The following is a 20,344-nucleotide window of genomic DNA, read 5'->3' on the forward strand; positions in this document are numbered from 1 at the left end:
TGGAACTGATGGGCTGTCGGACCCCCTCCGTCTAATGAGCGCTCTTCATGCATGGTTGTTTACATCTCTGGGCGGGTTTAGTGACATTCCTGAACAGTCAAACGGACTGTGTCTGTGATTCAATGTCCACAGTCAACGTCTATCTTAAGGAGTTATGGGAACCGGGGTGATGCAAAACATTTTTGATGTGTGTAAAAAAAGTGTGAGCGCTAAAGCTGTAGTCCATATATAATAATGTTCCGAAAAGAAGTCTTAAAGATGGTAACCATTATATGGGCTTACAGATCTTATTCTTTAAATTACACTGTTTAGAAAACTGTCAATTTTTTCAAGGTTCCCCTGGCATTCACCGATCAGTCTCCTTAAGAAAACGCTGAATGCAGAGGGATATGAACAGATTTAATAGCATTGTGTACTGTGTATAGTAGAGGAACAGGTCGGAGACGATGACTGTTTCAGCATAACAATGCAACCTGTTATAAAGCATCATTTGTAGCGCAATATTTTGTGAACAATAACAGTCCTGAAATGGGCTGAGGAGCCCAGCATCTGGACCAAAACCCAGAGGAACATCTTTGTGATGAGTTAGAACGTAGACTTCGCTGCAGACTCCAGCGATCAGGATCTCTACCTTCTCTAGTTTTGGCTCTTGAGGAAGAATGGGCTGCCATTCCTCCACAAACATTCAGACACCTCATTCAAAGTGTCCCCAGCAAGAGGCCAAGCCGTTATAAAAGCGAAGGGCAGACACACCACATGCTAATATTTACTAGTAAGTATTCGGGTGTTTTTGATACAGTGAAAAGTAACGGCCATATAACACTTCCTTCGATACTCCCAAAGTCAACTCAGCGTCTGATTATTTCTCACCTGTTAACGAAATGTTAAACTCTGTGTGCTAGAAAATTCTGAACCCAACCACACAGCTGATTGATTTTTCATAATCTTACATTTTGTTCACTAATCAGTAGTGCGGAAGTGCAAAAGTCAAGAACTACACATCGACAAGGCCGCCCTCGGGAACTCATAGGTGAAAAGAGCAACCTCAGTTTCATAAGACACAGTCTGAGGAATTTATATCAGATCATACAGAGGAGAGATTCGTTGCTGTTTTAGTGTAATGTTTAACACAATGAATTTGTATTAGAAAGGAGTGCAATTCGAAGATTTTAGTGACAATGCAGACAGAGGACTGGAAGGACAGTAAAAGAACATATTAAATGCACGAACGTCACATGCTGTTAAAACAAAGTGCAGAATTTATGAGAGCATGACATCAGGAGAACTGAGGCCAACGTATAGATTACAACAACATCGAAGTGCTGTCTAAGAAATGCAACATTTATGCAAGGAAAGTCATAGAAGCGGTTGAACCGAGCAAGGTGGCGCAGTGGTAGCACACTGGACTCGCATTCGGGAGGACGACGGTTCAATCCCGTCTCCAGCCATCCTGATTTAGGTTTTCCGTGATTTCCCTAAATCGTTTCAGGCAAATGCCGGGATGGTTCCTTTGAAAGGGCACGGCCGATTTCCTTCCCCATCCTTCCCTACCCGAGCTTGCGCTCCGTCTCTAGTGACCTCGTTGTCGACGGGACGTTAAACACTAACCTAACCTAACCTAAGAAGCGGTTGAGATTTCTAAGAACGAATGTAGTTTCAATAGGGGTGACGTCTACAGGCTTCCAGTTTGGTGCCCAAGGATTATTACCAACTACCAAGAAGCCACTTCTCCGGCAACAATATTTTGACGAACATTCCCTCTCTCTCCCCCTTCCTCTCCCAATTCGCTGGAATTGTCCGGAATGTTCTTCAAACCAACCGCGAGCAATTGTGGACAGGTGACATGCCGCACCGTCATCATAAAAAAATTTCATCGTTGTTTGAGAAAATGAAGTCCATTAATGGCTGAAAATTGTCGTTTCCAATGACCGGTTCATTTACACCAGAGGACCCATTCCCTTCCATGTAAACACAGCCCACTCCGTTATATAGCCACCACCAGCTTGCACAGTGCCTTGTTGACAATTTGGATCCATGGCTTGGTGGCGTCTGCGCCACACTCGAACCATATCACCTCTTGGCGTAAATCGAGACTCACCTGACCAGGCACAATTTTTCAATAGTCTAGGCTCCAACCGATGTGGTCAGGAGCTCAAGAGAGCAAAGGCAGCACAGTAGGTAATTTGGGTTGTACACGATTCTAAATTTAACTCACAGTCCTACCACCTCTGGCAGCAACAGCGGGTCTAACCTAGCACAACATCTGCTCGAAATGAGCCTGGATGACAGTTACTGATACGCCTTTCTATCCTACTTTAACTCCACGGCAAAGTTCATCAACTCTAGCGGTTGGCGAGTAGTATTCGCAGCCCACCATCACATGTTTTCAATAGGTTAGAGACCTGAAAAAAATCAGGCTACCCTCTGCTTATAGGTAGGTCAGGAGGGCAAGGTCAATATACACTCTTGCATTATCTTGTCGAAAGGTATGCTTCACAGAGATTTCAAAGATAGGGCGCAGTCAATTCATAAAATTCTCTCCTTAACTGCGTCCACAGCCATCAAATTCATGTTAAATGAAGGCAGTTTCCACTTGGGCTGCAGATTCATGTAGTACTTTTCCTGTTACCGACCAGTTTGAACATCATGGTCATTATCGAACATCTATTCTACAAACTATAAGCGTATGACCACATCCACGCAAATGCCTGAAATTTACCAAGGGACTGAAATGTGCCAGTTGCAAATAACAATGTTGCATTAACGTATGCCTCAGCGGAAATATATCTTCATTTAACAATTCCAGGCAAGTAACGCCTGTTGTTCAAATTACCTATAAGATCACGCCAGATGCTGGGCCCATAGCAGCATGTCAAATGCTAGCTGCGTCCGTTCTTTTCGGAGCCTCTATACGCGAACAGGTGCACAATCATGTTGCGCATCGAAAAAGAACTCGCCTTAAAAAACGACGATGTGTCAGTAAGAGACTAATTTGACGACGGTTGTCGTTCGGCGCTACGCAGTCGGTGCGCTTCTCATTGCTGCCGCGTCAAGGGATCCTTCAACAATGGCCGCCGTAGTGATAGCCATGGTTCTTATGATACCGTCGTAATATCTGTGTAGATACTGGCCTTGCTGCGAACGACACCATTTCCCGACACTGAAGATACGAAACGTGGCTGTATGATACTACGTGGCCTAGGGAACACTATACACTGATCTTGGGTATTAATAAACAGCTTCAGATGTATTTAGTCCTTTATTACTTCATCATTGCCGGTTTCGTGGCGTTAAAAGCACATCAAATGAACATCTGCACAACATTAAGTCCAGAAAGAATAACAACCCTGTGATGCGCACTGGTATGGCAAATTATTTCAAGATTTATAAAATAAATTTAAAAGTATTAAAAACTTTCACATGAGATGTGAAAATGTTGGTACTTACATAATTAAAAAAGCTTGGAACCTTTTCACCCAATATTCGTTGTCCGTCAGAACAAAACACCGCTAAAAGGTGGTATGTCATAGAATAAAATAGCAGGATTTCAGTATAGTGAATAGGTCCTATACAAATCACACCATAGTGAGGTATTGGTAAGGAGAAAGTAAATGAATACTGTTAAGTCCTGATTTTGGGCCAGATAGAAAAACCAAGAAGTGGTTGCCACAAAATAGAGGGATGTTCTACCTGGATCAAACCGCACTTACATCTTCTCCGACGTATAGGGAATCGCGAACAAGGGACGCGGCTGCGTGCTCTGTCATATTGACGTTCACTGTCGACAACACGTGACGAGTCGTGGCGCGCTCTTGGGGCTCATATAAACGAGACCTCCACGGCCTAGCAGTCGGTCGTCGACTCATCTCGTAAGATGGTGTCCGCAGTCGGCAACCAAACATCAAGAGATAGAATTTCTACTGTTCGACCACGGCCTCGTAGTCCGCAAGTTTTAATTAATGAAGACGCCGGCGGTCAAAGCCTACACGTTTATGATTATGCCCCCACAGAGGTTCGTGCACGAACTGACCTCTCGATTCTGTCCCATGTCCGCATCTCGTGGTCGTGCGGTAGCGTTCTCGCTTCCCACGCCCGGGTTCCCGGGTTCGATTCCCGGCGGGGTCAGGGATTTTCTCTGCCTCGTGATGACTGGGTGTTGTGTGCTGTCCTTAGGTTAGTTAGGTTTAAGTAGTTCTAAGTTCTAGGGGACTGATGACCATAGATGTTAAGTCCCATAGTGCTCAGAGCCATTTGAACCATTTTTGACTCTGTCCCATAAATATTCGATGGGACTCATGTCGGGCGATGTGGCTGGCCAAATCATTCGCACGAACTGTCCAGAGTCGTCTTCAAATGGTTCAAATGACTCTGAGCACTATGGGACTTAACATCTGAGGTCATCAGTCCCCTAGACTTAGAACTACTTAAACCTAACTAACCTAAGGACATCACACACATCCATGCCCGAGGCAGGATTCGAACCTGCGACCGTAGCCGTCACGCGGTTCCAGACTGAAGCGCCTAGAACCGCTCGGCCACACCGGCCGGCAGAATGGTCTTCGAACCAGTCACGAACAACTGCAACCTGGTGGCACGACGCACTGCCATCCATAAGAATTCCGTCGTTGTTTGGAGACATGAAGTCATTGGTAACCAAGTAGCCAAACATAACCATTTCCAGTCAATGATCGATTCAGTTGCACCAAAGGACACAGTCCATTTCATGTAAACACAGACCACACCATTATGGAGCCACTACCAGCTTGTTGACAACTTGTGTCCATGGCTTTGTGAGGCATGCGCCACACTCAAACTCTACTACGATCAGCTGTTAGCAACTGAAATCGGGACCTATCAGACCAGGCCACGCTTTTAGAGTCGTCTAGAGACCAAACACTATGGTCAGGGCCCAGGAGGGGTGCTGCAGGCGATGTAGTGATGTTAACAAAGGCACTCGTGTTGGTTGTCTGCTGCCCATTAACGCTAAATTTCGCCTCACTCTCCTTACAGATACGACCCACATTGATTTCCACGGTTATTTCAGGCGGTGTTGCACGTCTCTTACCACTGACAACTATACGCAAACGCAGTTGCTCTCGGACGTTAAGAGAAGGCCGACGGCGACTGCGTAGCCCGTAGGGAGAGGTAATGCCTTAAATTTAGTATTCTCGGCACGCTCTTGTCGTTGTGGGTCTCGGAATATTGAATTCCCTAACGATTACAGAAGTGGAATGTCCAATGCGTCTAGCTCAACTACCAGTCTGCGTTCCAATTCTGTTACTTTCCGTCAGGCAGCAATAAAAACGTTGGAAACCTTTCCGCATGAATCACCTGAGTCCAAAGGACATCTCCGCCAATGTACTATCCTTTTATACCTTGTATACCCGATATAACCGCCATCTGTATTAGTGCATATCGCTGTCCCATGACTTCTGTTATCTCAGTGTAAGACCTCAACTGACATTTAAAAGTGGGAGCAATTCTTGTCGGCACACCTTTGTAGAAACGGAAGGTGGCAACTGACCTCAATTAGAGGTGAGAAACCAAGAGAGCGAAATGTTTATGAAAAAATTGTGAAAAATAATGTGTCGTCTGCGTCACGGAGGCGCAGAAAAGTACACTTGAATAGAGCGGAAGTAGCCTCGTTTACGGTCGCTAACGAGGCAGTGCGCCGGTGAGAACGGACCGCCGTGAATGCCTCGCTCTGCTGTTCGCCGTTTGCAGGTAACACGAGCGAGCAGAGCGGCACGCCCCCTCCGCATTCATTCAAAAAAATAATTGTACCGCCGCCGCTCGTGCTGACACAGATAAGGCTGCTGCTCCCGCGAGGGGTTTCTTCTCGGGTCGCTTTCGCGGCGGGGTGACGCTAATTCAGCGGGTGCCTTCCGTGAACCCACCAAAGCGCCATTGTTCGTATGGAGGTCGCCGAGGGCCAATAAGAGAAACGGGCACGCAGGTCGCCTCGAAACACAGACGGCGGCCCCGCAAAACTGCCACGAGTCGACGCGGGAAGCTTTTTTTATTCTTCTAAGGTCAGCGCGCATTGGTTTTTGTACCCTCTCGTGTACATTGAGACGAAAGAGAGCACTTCCGGTCGAAACGCTGAGCGAAGCAGGATAGTAGTTTATACAAGGAACTCGTTTCCTGGATGAGTGAAAGTAACACTACAGCCCAAGATCGTCACATCGGCAGAGAAACGATTATATGCTTCTTGCATCCAATTAATTAATATTACAACCTAAGTTGGAATAATATAGGTTATTAAGAAATCCTTACTTTTCCAGATCCAGTTTGCACCTTCCCAGCCGGCTGCTGTGGCCGAGAGGTTCTAGGCGCTTCAGTCTGGAACCGCGCGACGGCTGCGGTCGCAGGTTCGAATCCTGCCTCGGGCATGGATGTGTGTGATGTCCTTAGGTTAGTTAGGTTTAAGTAGTTCTACGTTCTAGGGAACTGATGACCTCAGATGTTAAGTCCCATAGTGCTCAGAGCCATTTGTACCATTTTTGAACCACCTTCCCACTTTCATAGCGAGATGAGAGATCTATACAACTAAAATTCTATCCCGGAAACCCGAACCTGGCAGCACTTGCAGCTTAGTAGCAACAAACCGTCGATTTTCAATGTTTCGCATAGTTCTTGACCAAATTTAAAATGACATCATATAGGGGTTTGTATAAAAAGTAATTAGACGGATTTTTTGATGACGCGACAGTACTTCGCAGCGCGCGCTCGCCCCTGGGGTTTGTGGTGGGGTGTGGTTGGGCCGAAAACACGCGGCGTGCCAGTCGCCTGCAGGCTCTTGTCTCGGCAGCATCGTGTGTTGAGTGGACACGTCGCAAAGTCGACGGGCATGGCGCAACACGCAGCAAACGATCGAACAACGTTACGCCATCAAGTTTTGTGTGAAACGAGGAAAATCGGGTACGGAAACGTTGGATATGTGTCGGCAAGCCTACGGCGATGATTGCCTATCAAAAGCCCAGGTTTTCAGGCGGGTGAAAGCTTTAAAGAGGTCCAGGTTAGCATTGAGGATGAAGACCATTTAGGACGCTCGTCAACCAGAAAAACTCTACATCTACATCTACATCTACATTCATACTCCGCAAGCCCCCTGACGGTGTGTGGCGGAGGGTACCCTGAGTACCTCTATCGGTTCTCCCTTCTATTCCAGTCCCGTATTGATCGTGGAAAGAAGGATTGTCGATATGCTTCTGTGTGGGCTCTAATCTCTCTGATTTTATCCTCATGATCTCTTCGCGAGATATACGTAGGAGGGAGCAATATACTGCTCGAATCCTCGATGAAGGTATGTTCTCGAAACTTCAACAAAAGCCCGTACAGAGCTACTGAGCGTCTCTCCTGCAGAGTCTTCCACTGGAGTTTATCTATCATCTCCGTAACGCTTTCGCGATTACTAAATGATCCTGTAACGAAGCGCGCTGCTCTCCGTTGGATCTTCTCTATCTCTTCTATCATCCCTATCTGGTACGGATCCCACACTGCTGAGCAGTATTCAAGCAATGGGCGAACAAGCGTACTGTAACCTACTTCCTTTGTTTTCGGATTGCATTTCCTTAGGATTCTTCCAATGAATCTCAGTCTGGCATCTGCTTTACCGAAGATCAACTTTATATGATCATTCCCTTTTAAATCATTCCTAATGCGTACTCGCAGATAATTTATGGAATTAACTGCTTCCAGTTGCTAAACTGCTATTTTGTAGCTAAATGATAAGGGATCTATATTTCTATGTATTCACAGCACATTACACTTGTCTACATTGAGATTCAATTGCCATTCCCTGCACCATGCGTCAATTCGCTGCAGATCCTCCTGCATTTCAGTACAATTTTCCATTGTTACAACATCTCGATACACCACAGCATCATCTGCAAAAAGTCTCAGTGAACTGACGAAAACATCCACCGTGTGCGCGTTTTATTGAACAGCGACCGGCGGATAAGTGTCAGAATGACAGCAGACGACCTCGGACTTGATAAAATGACAGTACACAACATCGTCAGCAAAGAATTGTCGATGAGGAAGATCAGCGCCAAGATGGTCCCGAAGATTTTGTCAGACATTCAAAAGCAAGCACGTGTGGACGCCTGCCAAGACAATCACCAGGGTCATGAAGTTTCTCCAGAACTTTTAGATAACATTTTCACCACAGATGAAACCCGGGAGTTCCAGTACAATCCGGAGACAAAGCGCATGAGTGCCGAATAGTACACCGCAGCATCGCTATGTCCAAATAAGGCGCGCATGAGCAAATAGAAGGTGAAATCCATTCTGATTGTGTTTTTCGACGTCAGTGGCGTGGTTCTCATGAGTTTGTGCCCCAACGCCAAAGTGTCAACGGTGCTTTTATTTGCAAAGTGCTCAAGAGACTGAAAGGCAGGGGCCATCGCATGAGGCCAGCCATCGCTGATGATGGGAAGCTGCATCATGACAACGTGCTGAGTCACACCTTCTTCATGGTGGCCAGCTATCTGCCAAAGAAAGGGATTCCAACGATTCCCCAGCCCCCCTACAGTCCCGATGTGGCCCTGCCAGACTTCTTTTTGTTCGCCAAACTAAAAACTTCTCTGAAAGGACACCATCATGGGACCCTGGAGGAGGTCCAAGCCGCTACGACGAGGGCTTTTAAGACCATCCCGGACTCAGAGTTTGCGGGAGCATTTGAAGCGCGGAAATCTCGCATGCAGCGGTTTGTTCACTCTCAAGGGTCGTACATTGAAGAGTTCTAAGTAGTTGTTGCGATATCTACAAAAAAATTGATTCACAAGCTCAGTCTCAGTACTTTTTATACAAACGCTGTAATCAGCTCATTAACAGGTATAATGATACTTTAAAATTTTAACACAGTAAGACAAGTATTACCAGTGGAAACTGCGTGTTTTTATTGAAGTAGTGTAACTGACCGTGCTCAAACGCATGGACTTCATCTGTACAGTAAGCAATTAGTGACTTCCAACAAAGTACACACGTGTTCAAACCTGTACGAAACGTTTCCTCGCTGAAGTCTCTATACGAATTTGAAAGAAAAGAGTTGATTGCTTACTGCATTTCTGCTGTTCATGCAGACGAACGTCAACATTAGATTCAAATGGTTCAAATGGCTCTGAGCACTATGGGACTCAACTGCCGAGGTCATTAGTCCCCTAGAACTTAGAACTAGTTAAACCTAACTAACCTAAGGACATCACAAACATCCATGCCCGAGGCAGGATTCGAACCTGCGACCGTAGCGGTCTTGCGGTTCCGGACTGCAGCGCCTTTAACCGCACGGCCACTTCGGCCGGCTCAACATTAGACATGACGTTAGATTTATTACTTCTTTACTGCTAACTCTACTCGCAACACAACTTTCAGATAGTATCCACATAAACATTTAATGTACCAGCAAGATTATATCATTGTACGACGCGTAGTTCAGAAGATATGACGTCATAAACATTCACATATGTAAAAACTAGCTTTCGCTTAAAATAACATGCACTAAAACTTCTAGATCATGGAACACTTTTCAATTTGTTACTTCTTTACTACTAGTTCTATTCGTAACACACTTTGCACACAACATCTACAATTATCATCTAATATTCCTCCAAAATTGTATCGCTGTACGGCACATAGTTCAAGAGACATATAGCCATAAACATTGAGATGCGAGGAAAAACCAGCTTTTACTTCAAATGGAACTCTAATTACCCCGTGTATATTCGTCCACTGTTTGATAATGAGAGCACTTAGCGACTGCCGTGCGGTTAAAGGCGCTGCAGTCTGGAACCGCAAGACCGTTACGGTCGCAGGTTCGAATCCTGCCTCGGGCATGGATGTTTGTGATGTCCTTAGGTTAGTTAGGTCTAACTAGTTCTAAGTTCTACGGGACTAATGACCTCAGAAGTTGAGTCCCATAGCGCTCAGAGCCATTTGAACCATTTTTTTGAACTTAGCGACTTTCAACACACTTTAAGCATAATTTCAAACCTTTCCTAAAGTGTACAAACTTAAAGGGAATAATTATCACATTAACTCATTTGCAAAGCAGTAAGACGTTTGAATTGTTTTATACAAGGGAGTTCGATTCTTTAAAAAATCTGGGGCTTAATGGTTGTACTATGCTTAGGTGACAAAAGTCTTGGGATACCTCCTGGTATCGTGTTGTATCTCCCTTTGCTCGCCGTAGGGCAGCAAGTCGACACGGCATGGACTCAACAAGTCGGTGGAAGTCCACTGCAGAAATTACTCGGCCGTGCTGCGTCTATAGCCGTCCATAGTCGCAAAAGTGTGGCCAGTGCAGGATTTTGTGCACCAACAGATCCATCGATTATGTTCAGTAAATGTCCGATTCGTTCGAATTGTTCAGAACGTTCTTCAAAAATTCCATCGTTGTTTACAAACATGAAGTGAATGGATGGCTGCAAATCGCCTCCAAGTAGCCGAACATAACCATTTCCAGTCAATGATAGGTTCAGTTGGACCAGGGGACCTAGCTCATTCCATGTGAACACAGCCAACCACCAGCTTGCACAGTGCCTTGTTGACAACGTGGGCCACGGCTTTGTGAGATCTGCTCCACACTCAAACCATTCCATCAGCTCTTGCCAATTGAAATCGGGACTCATCCGACGAGGCAGCATTCTTCCAGTCGTCTAGGATCCAACCGAAATGGTCACGAGCCCAGGAGAGGGCTGTGGGCGATGTCGTGCTGTTAGCAACGCCACTCGCGTCGGTCATCTGCTGCCGTAGCTCATTAACGCCAGATTTCTCCGCTTTATCCGAACGGATACTTTGGACGTTCGTGCCACATTGATGTCTGCGGTTATTTCATGCAGGGCTGCTTGTCTGTCAGTAGTGGCAACTCAACGCAAACGCCGCTGCTCTCGGTCGTTACATGAAGACTATAGGCCACTGTTGTCCGTGGTGAGAGGTAGTGCCTGAAATTTGGTCTTCTCGGCACACTTTTGACACTGTGGATCTCTGAATACTCAATTCCCTAACGATTTAGAAATGAAGTGTCCAATGTTTCTAACTACCATTTCGCGTACGAGCTCTGTTAATTTCCGTTGCACGGCCATAATCACGTCGGAAACCTATTCATATTAATCACCTGAGTACAAATGACAGCTCCAACAATGCACCGCCATTTGCATATGCGCATACCGCTATCCCATGACTTCTGATGATGATGATGATTTCGGTTTGTGGGGCGCTCATAGTCAAGGATACCTGCGACCGTACAAATTCACTCAGTTGTCACAATCCAGTCTTGCCAATGTCCTGTATGATGCTGAAAGGAAACACTCAGTCCCCGTTCGGAGAAAATCCCGGACCTGGCCAGGAACTGAACCAGTGATCCAAAGGCATCAATGCTAACCGCTAGACCACGATCTGCAGACCCCATGACTTCTGTCACTACAACCCAGTAATTCACGATTTGCGAATACATTATGTTAATTTAACACATCTGTAGATCGTTGGTAATGTCGGTAATGCATGCATATCGAAGGACATTGCATTAGACTACATGGACACTGCGAACCTATAAGGATATAATATTGTTGCAGATGCTATAAACTGGTTCAAAATGGTTCAAATGGCTCTGAGCACTATGGGACTTAACATCTGAGGTCATCAGTCCCCTAGACTGAGAACTACTTAAACCTATCTAACCTAAGGACATCATACACCATGCCCGAGGCAGGATTCGAACCTGCGAACGTAGCAGCAGCGCAGTTCCAGACTGAAGCGCCTAGAATCGCACGACCACAATGGCCGACATGAAACTGGTACTAGGAGGTCTAGTTTATGAACTAAGTAATATTGTAAGATGTGTTAAATTTTGACATTGTTCAATTCGGGTATGAGCTAAGTAAAGTAGGCAGCTTCCCTCAGGGATAATTATTGCGGCCACTGTGGAGTCAAAGATGTGAGAGGTGGAATGTTTTATTGTCTCTCTTCCTGTGCCGACAACACACTGGAGTGCACGATTCCCTCCCATCAGCAGCTATGGTGTTAATTTTGACACGGAATAACGTGGATTCGTGCATCCGCGTTACAGAAACGGTCATCTTCAAATGCGAGACTTAGCCAAGAAATATGATATTATATTAAAGATGTTATAATACGACACAATGAGTAGAAGAAATATGACGTTCAAACATTTAGTATACATTTCTGATCGTATATCGTACAGCATAATGCACTTACGTACAAGTACATTTGCTGTTAGTAATCATTTAAAAATCCGCTTACATAGACAACAGAGCACTTCATCAGGTAATTACAGTGTCACAACTATGGAGTTGAAGAATACACTGTTTAAGTGAATATCAGAGGTCTGACCTTATCTGGAAATGTGTTGCAATTGATTGTGTCGTTCCTGTAAGAAAGTCCGAAAGTCAAACATCTCTTTGAAATACTCCCGAAAAAGGTAATGCACAGAAAGCCCTTTGATCCAGTTAAGCGCATATGTCTTTCAATGGGAAAAGTAGGCATAAAATTGGCGAAGGAATATTCTGGAGTCGATCACATGGGGTGGCACTCGGTGATAGAAGGAAAGCATCTTCTGAATTAGAAGACAAACATTCGCTGAAGTCCACATTCCAGGTGATGTTCATCCACGTCTACGAGTATCAAACGATACTGCATGAACATTGGGGAGTCAGTTAGATCAATGTTTTGCAGTCTTTGTCTTGTCGGAGACTTTTCGTTGACGACGAAGTACCAGATGGACCGGATCTCCGTCGTAAAATATCCTTGGCGAATCGCTCGCCACACCGCAGGCCAGGCCACTCCTGGTTGGCGATTCTCAACCACATTCCGAGGATGCTTCGTTATCAGCTGATCATATACTTCACGCGCTGTAGGATCCCTGGTACAGTTAAGATTAGTGTGCACTCGCTTCGGCTGCCCAGAGACACTTCACGACCTACCCCAAATCTAGACTTGTCGCACAATACTTCCGTACGCCTTCTTGGCCGTGTTACATGTCTGAGTGGTACACCATTCCTTGCAAACACATTGGACAGTCGACATTAACACACGAACACATCGAAAACTTTCATTCACGGAGTGGCCATGCGCACCTCCAAGCACGATAGCTGCAGCCTGCCATTTCACTGCACTGCTTCCATACAACCGAATGACAAATAAACACCACTTCACTGCCAAGACGTATGTCACCGGTGCAGGATCACATGACAGCCTGGTAGCAGGTCTATAGTGTCTACAACGCTCTGTAGCGACGGGGGTGACTAATATTTAGCTCGGTTAGCTTGTGTTTGTAACGAGACTGCTGTCTTAGGAATACTGGTAATGAAAGAAGAATGATCTTGGTGCAGTACCACTCTCTACAGTAGCATCGAACATGACGCCCCCATGCGACGAACGCAACAGCAACAGTCCCTACGCTTTCAAACGTTGCACTATTCTGGAACAGGCACTGTTCATCGCCACCTCTCTTCATTTTTCCTGATAGTTATTATTACTAAAAGCAGGCTTTACTGACTTCTGGAAAAAATAAGGAAAATAAGGGACAAAAATGGTAAAATGGCTCTGAGCACTATGGGACTTAACATCTGAGGCTATCAGTTCCCTAGACTTAGAACTACTTAAATCTAACTAACCTAAGGACATCACACACATCCATGCCCGAGGCAGGATTCGAACCTGCGACCGTTTCAGCAGCGCGGTTCCGGACTGAAGCGCCTAGAGACACTCGGCCACAGAGGCCGGCAAATAAGGGACACAAAAGGCGAAAAATATGTACATTTGCAGCCTATTTCGAGCCATTAATAGTTTCTGACAATTTAGATTACGATAACTGTAGGAAATTTCGAGGCATAATGATAGTTACTCGAAGATAACTAAAAAAAAGGGGAGCATTATAACGGAATTCACATAATTTTTCTGCATATGAGTATTTATGTGGATTATACTTAAAAGCTTGCTCCCTTTGCGGAGTGTAAAATAGTGCTACAAAGATGTTAACGAGCCACGCCACTATTAAAGTCATTATTTACCTCTTATATCTGAAATGAAGCCGGAACCGAGAGAGAAACAGAAAGAGAGAGAGAGACTTGAAAACAGAGAGGTGAGAGGGAGGGTGTTAAAAGGAAAAACAAAACTGAGTATTTTCTGTAGTGGAACTCAACACAGTTAAAAGTACAAGTATGGTGCAGCTACGTGTAAACTGAACGATACATATATACGAAATATAATTATATTTGGCTATAAGAAAGAAGTTAATGTAAAACTGTTGTGATAGGGTTCTTATACTTTTTGTAGTTCTGTTGTGCAATATATACACAGTTAAATGTGGCATTTCTATATCGGCGCTCGTAACGGCAACTTCAATTTTTGAGTTTTGTTATTGTATAAGGAAAGTGCCCGACCACATCACGAACTTGGATTCTATCAGAATGTTTTCGCAGTCTTCAGGGCAGCAAAGTTCGTAATCTGCAGAGCAATTGTTCGCAGATGATAAATTGAATGATAACCCGTGTTTTCTGTCAACTGGAAGCACGGTGTGGAAAATATTGCTGGACGACATATCGATGACCAAATCGAATTATAATCATGTGACAGTATGGAAGATAAGATTGATAACCTTTCGCCTTCTGAAGCAAGACTTCCATACCCACTGATTTATGACAAACTAGCAAAAGCGTAGATGTATAAAGAAATACTACAGACGCTCGCATTTTTTCTGGGACTTGTCATCCGTAAATTAAATACAGATCAAATCTCCTGATTCTGACCAAGGTTTCCCCTGACCATAAAGCAAATGCTAAAAGTGGAAACCGCCTCCCAGACGTTCCTAATTGGATCCACTGTGTCCCCTATCAGTTTACTTGGTATTTGATTCAAGATATACGGATGGATCGCGTCTCAAATAACCCAATGTGCCTTAGGACATGGAGAGAGACACAATAAAAGAAAAAAAGTGATAAAATTATTATCGAAACCTCCTAACCTAATTTTGAGAAATAAATTCAATCTGATCGGCTGATCGACGCCCCACATCTCGTCTACCATTCAAACACAATAATGGCTGCCAATGGCAATAGGGGGCAGGACTAGAGGTATCCAGCAGTGAGCAGAGCATGAGGTTACGGAGCATAGCTGAGCTGCCTGGTCTACGAGTATCTTCATCTTAACCTTGTAAACAATCATTATACCTGAATTGTTTTGTAATTACAGGGCAAATGAACATAAAAATCATCTGTATTTCTGATAAAACTGCTTGAAAATTTACAAGATAGCACCTTGCTGATATCTTCTACTAGTATTAAATGTCTGAACTAACATGGTATTATTTTCACAAGTAGACTCTGACAATCACTGTGCTTTACGATAGACATGAATCTTCATAGTAGTTGAAGTCATTCGCCTACCTGTGCTAACGGAACGCTCGTCTGTTCTGCAACCTGTTTTTACTATTAAGACAGTGATAAAACTATCAAAAAATAAAATTTTATTTATTTTATTTGCAATGTGCAATGCATCTTATCACTTTTCATAAAAATGCTTCTACAGCACGTAACTCGCGATGTGAAATGGGAGTTTACAGACACATTCACAAAGCTAAAGAATAAAAAATGACGAACTAAACTTACGACTGATAAATGAGAACGAAGATTCTAAGTTTAGCTATGCTTCATTAAGCCATGACGACAATATACATTTTCACAAAGTTCACACACCTAGACAAGTTAGCAAAAATTTCTTAATAACTCTCCCGTGGGCAATTACCTTCTGTAATACTTTTTTCACCTATAAGATAAAACCATTTGTTACATTACAAAATTTCTACTGTTAATTTCAGCCATACGTAATGCCACAGCAATAAGAAACTACATAGTTACAAATAAATCTTCCACTAATATTTGCTCAATATCTTCAGTATCCGTCAAAAACACATTATTACAAAATTCTTATTTAAACAATGTTGCTTCCACCACATGGCTGGCCGGCTTCCTTCCTTTTCAGCTCAAGTACGTACCCAGACTATCCAACACACGCTGCTTGCTACCCCCTTCAAAAGAAGTAACCTCTCTGATCAACGTTTGTAGCGTCACGAACAGACTTACAAAGAATATGGTTATATCGATGCTACGGAGGTTGAGTCCATTTATCAGATTCATAATTGTTTTCACATTTAGGGCCTAAACTTCTTGAAAATCGACATGACAAATTGCGAAGTCCGCTTTCCTCACCACTCCCCTGATAATCAAGAATTTTGCAGAGTTTTTTCTTCAGATACAATAGCAGGAAGCACTCAAAACGCTCTCCAAAAGAAAAACAAATGACAAAAGCGTAGTGCAATGTGTGTAGTTATGAATACCTGGGGCTGACAATGAATAAAAATAGCAGTGAAGAGGTATAAAGTGATGTAGTATGATACACAAGTCGAAATACGAGTAACATGCAGACAAGTCTAAAAAAAATTCCAGTAATAAGTCAATTTAAATATTTATCATGAAACAGAAGACATGGTATAACAAGACGTAAATCAGTAATCTAGTGCAGTCAAATACTGTATCACAAAGACATACATTTTACAATAAGGAACAAAGCATTACAAATTCATTACAGTTAGGTGTATGAATGTTTAAAGGAAACATGAAAGGACAAGTAGATATTCCTGTCAAATCCATTGAAGTAAAAAAGATACACGCACTTCTTGTAACATGGTAAAAAACTTTACAAAGCAGTTACAATTGTCTGTTCAAATATTTAAGAAAATCTTATCGAGACAAATGAGTATTTTAGTCAGTTGAAATAAAGCAAGGAAGATACACGCATTTACAGTATGGTTCAAAATTATGTAGAAAAAACTAACAGTATCACACCTGTACACCCATGTACACTGCGTAGTACGTCAAACGTAGACCTTAGGCATTGTTGTATGATTCATTTGTCATTTTTAGTCGATCACTATCAAATTATGATGCTTACAGCGCCATCTATTGCTACATTTTGTAACTATTTATTTTTCTTCTGCCATACGTGTTTCCCCTTCTACGATAATATTCTGTTACAATTTAAGGTCATTCTGACCACTGGTGTTATTTCTACAGGGATTTGAAAGTTTAACTTTAATTATAATCAAGCTGTACAGTAGAAATGGTTGTCTTATAACCCAGATACCATATGAATCGTATATAAGACCTATCAATAAAATTGCGATGACATTTTAACCACATTGTTTAAAGAAGTATACAGTTGGTCATCATTCTGGTATCAATTGTCAATGTTAAGTATTCGTTTCTATTCTTAAAGTAAATCACATAAATGAAAAGACTTGGATCCAATTTCTTGTTCCATACACTTCTCTATCTGGCCAGAATGGTAACTACCAAGTAGCTCATGTACAATAACATCAGCAATACGTATAGTGACTACCAAAGTAGCTAATTATTATGTTCACACTCTTAGAATAGATAACCTTATTAGAGTACAGTTAATTTCAGTCATGCATCAGTAAACATCTTATACTATTGGAGCAAAAATCTTAGGTGTAACATCATCCAGTTGTCAAACTCATTGGTATCATTATGACTATGAAACCACTGTCGCTCTTAGTGATAAAAGAGTAACCTAATAATTATATTTTCATTAAAAAGCCGAAAGTTTCTTAAATTCAAAGATCAGGTGTCAACCACAAAATAGTTCTATTACCTGTCGAATCAATTCCTCTTAAAGACACGTGCAGAGCACTGTTCTGAAAGAAAATGTTCATGTTACATGCATTTTGGTTCTTGTTTCCACTGCTGCACAGTGTACCAGTAAAATTAATATTAAACCACATACAACATCGTTATTGAGACAAGAAACCTTCCTATATTAAACCGCATACAGCATCATTACTGAGACAAAAGTCTTCCTCCACACCTCACAGGTTACTTGAAATAATAATGTATAAAAACATCCGCATACATCATAACTACTTAAATAACATCATCTTCTATTCCTCATTGGCTTCCTGAAATATTTATTCTTAAAAACATCTCTTCACTTACATACATATCATAAGTCAATAGCATAATATCAACACATTTCATCACACAAATACAGCTAGATCATAAGCACATTATTTCCTACCTTTTGATCTCAGTATTTTCTTTTTACATAAATATCAAACTTTACCCTTTCTCTATCATTCTTTACACAGTGTCCCGTTTCTCACAATACATATATTCAGCTGGAATCGTCAATTCATATCTCTGTATTAACAGTAGTCAGGAACTGAGGATTGTTAGCTTCGCACACATATTTTCAAACATCTCAAAAATGACATCAGTACAATAAAATTCTGAAATATCATTTGTAAGTAGGCTGTTTAGGTTTTTATATTGGTAACGCCACGTAGCGCTCTGTATGAAAATCACTGGCTGTGCTGTGTGCAGTCTGTGGCTGGTTTGCATTGTTGTTGGCCATTGTAGTGTTGGGCAGTTGGCTGTTAACAGCGCGTAGCATTGCACGGTTGGAGGTGAGCCGCCAGCAGTGGTGGATGTGGGAAAGTGAGATGGCGGATTTTTGAGAATGGATGATCTGGAGGTGTGTCCATCAGAAAAAGTACATTTGTAAGAATAGATGTCATGAACTGCTATATATATTATGACTATTAAGGTAAATACATTGTTTGTTCTCTATTAAAATCTTTCATTTGTTAACTATGCCTATCAGTAGTTAGTGCCTTCCGTAGTTTGAATCTTTTATTTAGCTGGCAGTAGTGGCGTTCGCTGTATTGCAGTAGTTCGAGTAACGAAGATTTTTGTGAGGTAAGTGATTTGTGAAACGTATAGGTTAACGTTAGTCAGAGCCATTCTTTTGTAGGGATTTTTGAAAGTCAGATTGCGTTGCGCCATAATTATTGTGTGTCAGTTTATGCGCAGTCATGTATAATTTTTCTAAGGGGACGTTTCATATGTCGACCCTTAGCCGAGGATACCTCACTGGAATCTTCTGATTTTTTCTTGTAGTTTGTGCAATTAGTATAGCTATTGTTTATTGCTAGCTCGTAATCATAGAGAGAATTTCCTTTGTAGTTGTAGTTTTTCATTGTTGTACAGTAAAACAGTTGTGACATGCATGTAGATTTGCACCAAGTATTTCGCAGCTGCGCTTGCAATTAAGTAGATATTATTTTCAGTGTTATGTTAATGCGTTTTCTTATTTTGCTCTTCAAATTGTGCTTTTCTGTGTTATCGTGTGAAATACGTGATAATTATGGCGTGTGAAAAACGTAACACGAGGCTCCAAAGTAAACTGAGAAATGACAGTGACGACGAGCGTAGCTTATCAGCACCACTGTTAATGAATTAACAGATATTCAAGGTAGTAATTTGGTAATTGTGCATAGGCAAATGGAGCGGGCGGCAAATAATGGCATAGACAGTGAAACAAATAGTGAACAGGGAAGCATTATCGATCGATCGGTCGGCAATAGCTCCCCTCAGGAATCCGAAATGACAGGGCACAATCTTGCAAATACTGTAGATTCAGGTTTTGCGTCCTCACCGTTTTCTCAAATAAGTCAAGACACATTTTCTGCTTTTCAAAATGCGAATATTGCCGGTTCAAATGCACTGCCGAATAGCACTGAGGAACATGTTTCAGACACCAGTGCATTGTTATTACAGTTAATGCAACAAATGGGACAAAGGCTACAAAAGTTAGACACAATGGAACAAAATCTTCAAAAGTTATACTCGATGGAACAAAATCAGAGACAAACACAGCAAAAGCTTCAAAAGCTAGACGCAATGGAACAAAATCTTCAAAAGTTATACACAATGGAACAACACCAGAGACAAACACAGCAAAAACTTCAAAAGTTAGTCACAATGGAACAAAATCTTCGGAAGTTAGACATCACGCTTGAACAAACACGTGAAGATTTAACTACTGAGTTACATAACATTTAATCGAAATGTCAAAAAGTCTGTAATGACGTCAAAACACAAATTTGTGAGCATATTCAACCTATTTTTTCGCGGCATGAAAATGCATTACAGAATCACGAAGCAGCCATAAAAGAACTGCAAACTATTGTTCATGAAAATCATAAGACCTTGCAAGCTAAAATTGACTCAGTTGCATCTACCGATTCGGTTACGCAACTTACAAAAACTGAGGAAAACTTAAAGGACACAGTAGATACGATTTCAACACAAATGGACACTCTGAAACTTGGTTCAGAAAAACACACAGAGGAAATAATTTCACTATCGGATAAAGTAGCCGAACTTTCAGATCAGTTCATTAACTTATCTACAAAGATAGATGATGATCTGAATGACACAGGACCTGTAGCCTTCACTGACACTGA

The sequence above is a fragment of the Schistocerca nitens genome, chromosome 1 (assembly GCF_023898315.1).
Source record: "Schistocerca nitens isolate TAMUIC-IGC-003100 chromosome 1, iqSchNite1.1, whole genome shotgun sequence".
NCBI classification, from domain to species: domain Eukaryota; kingdom Metazoa; phylum Arthropoda; class Insecta; order Orthoptera; family Acrididae; genus Schistocerca; species Schistocerca nitens.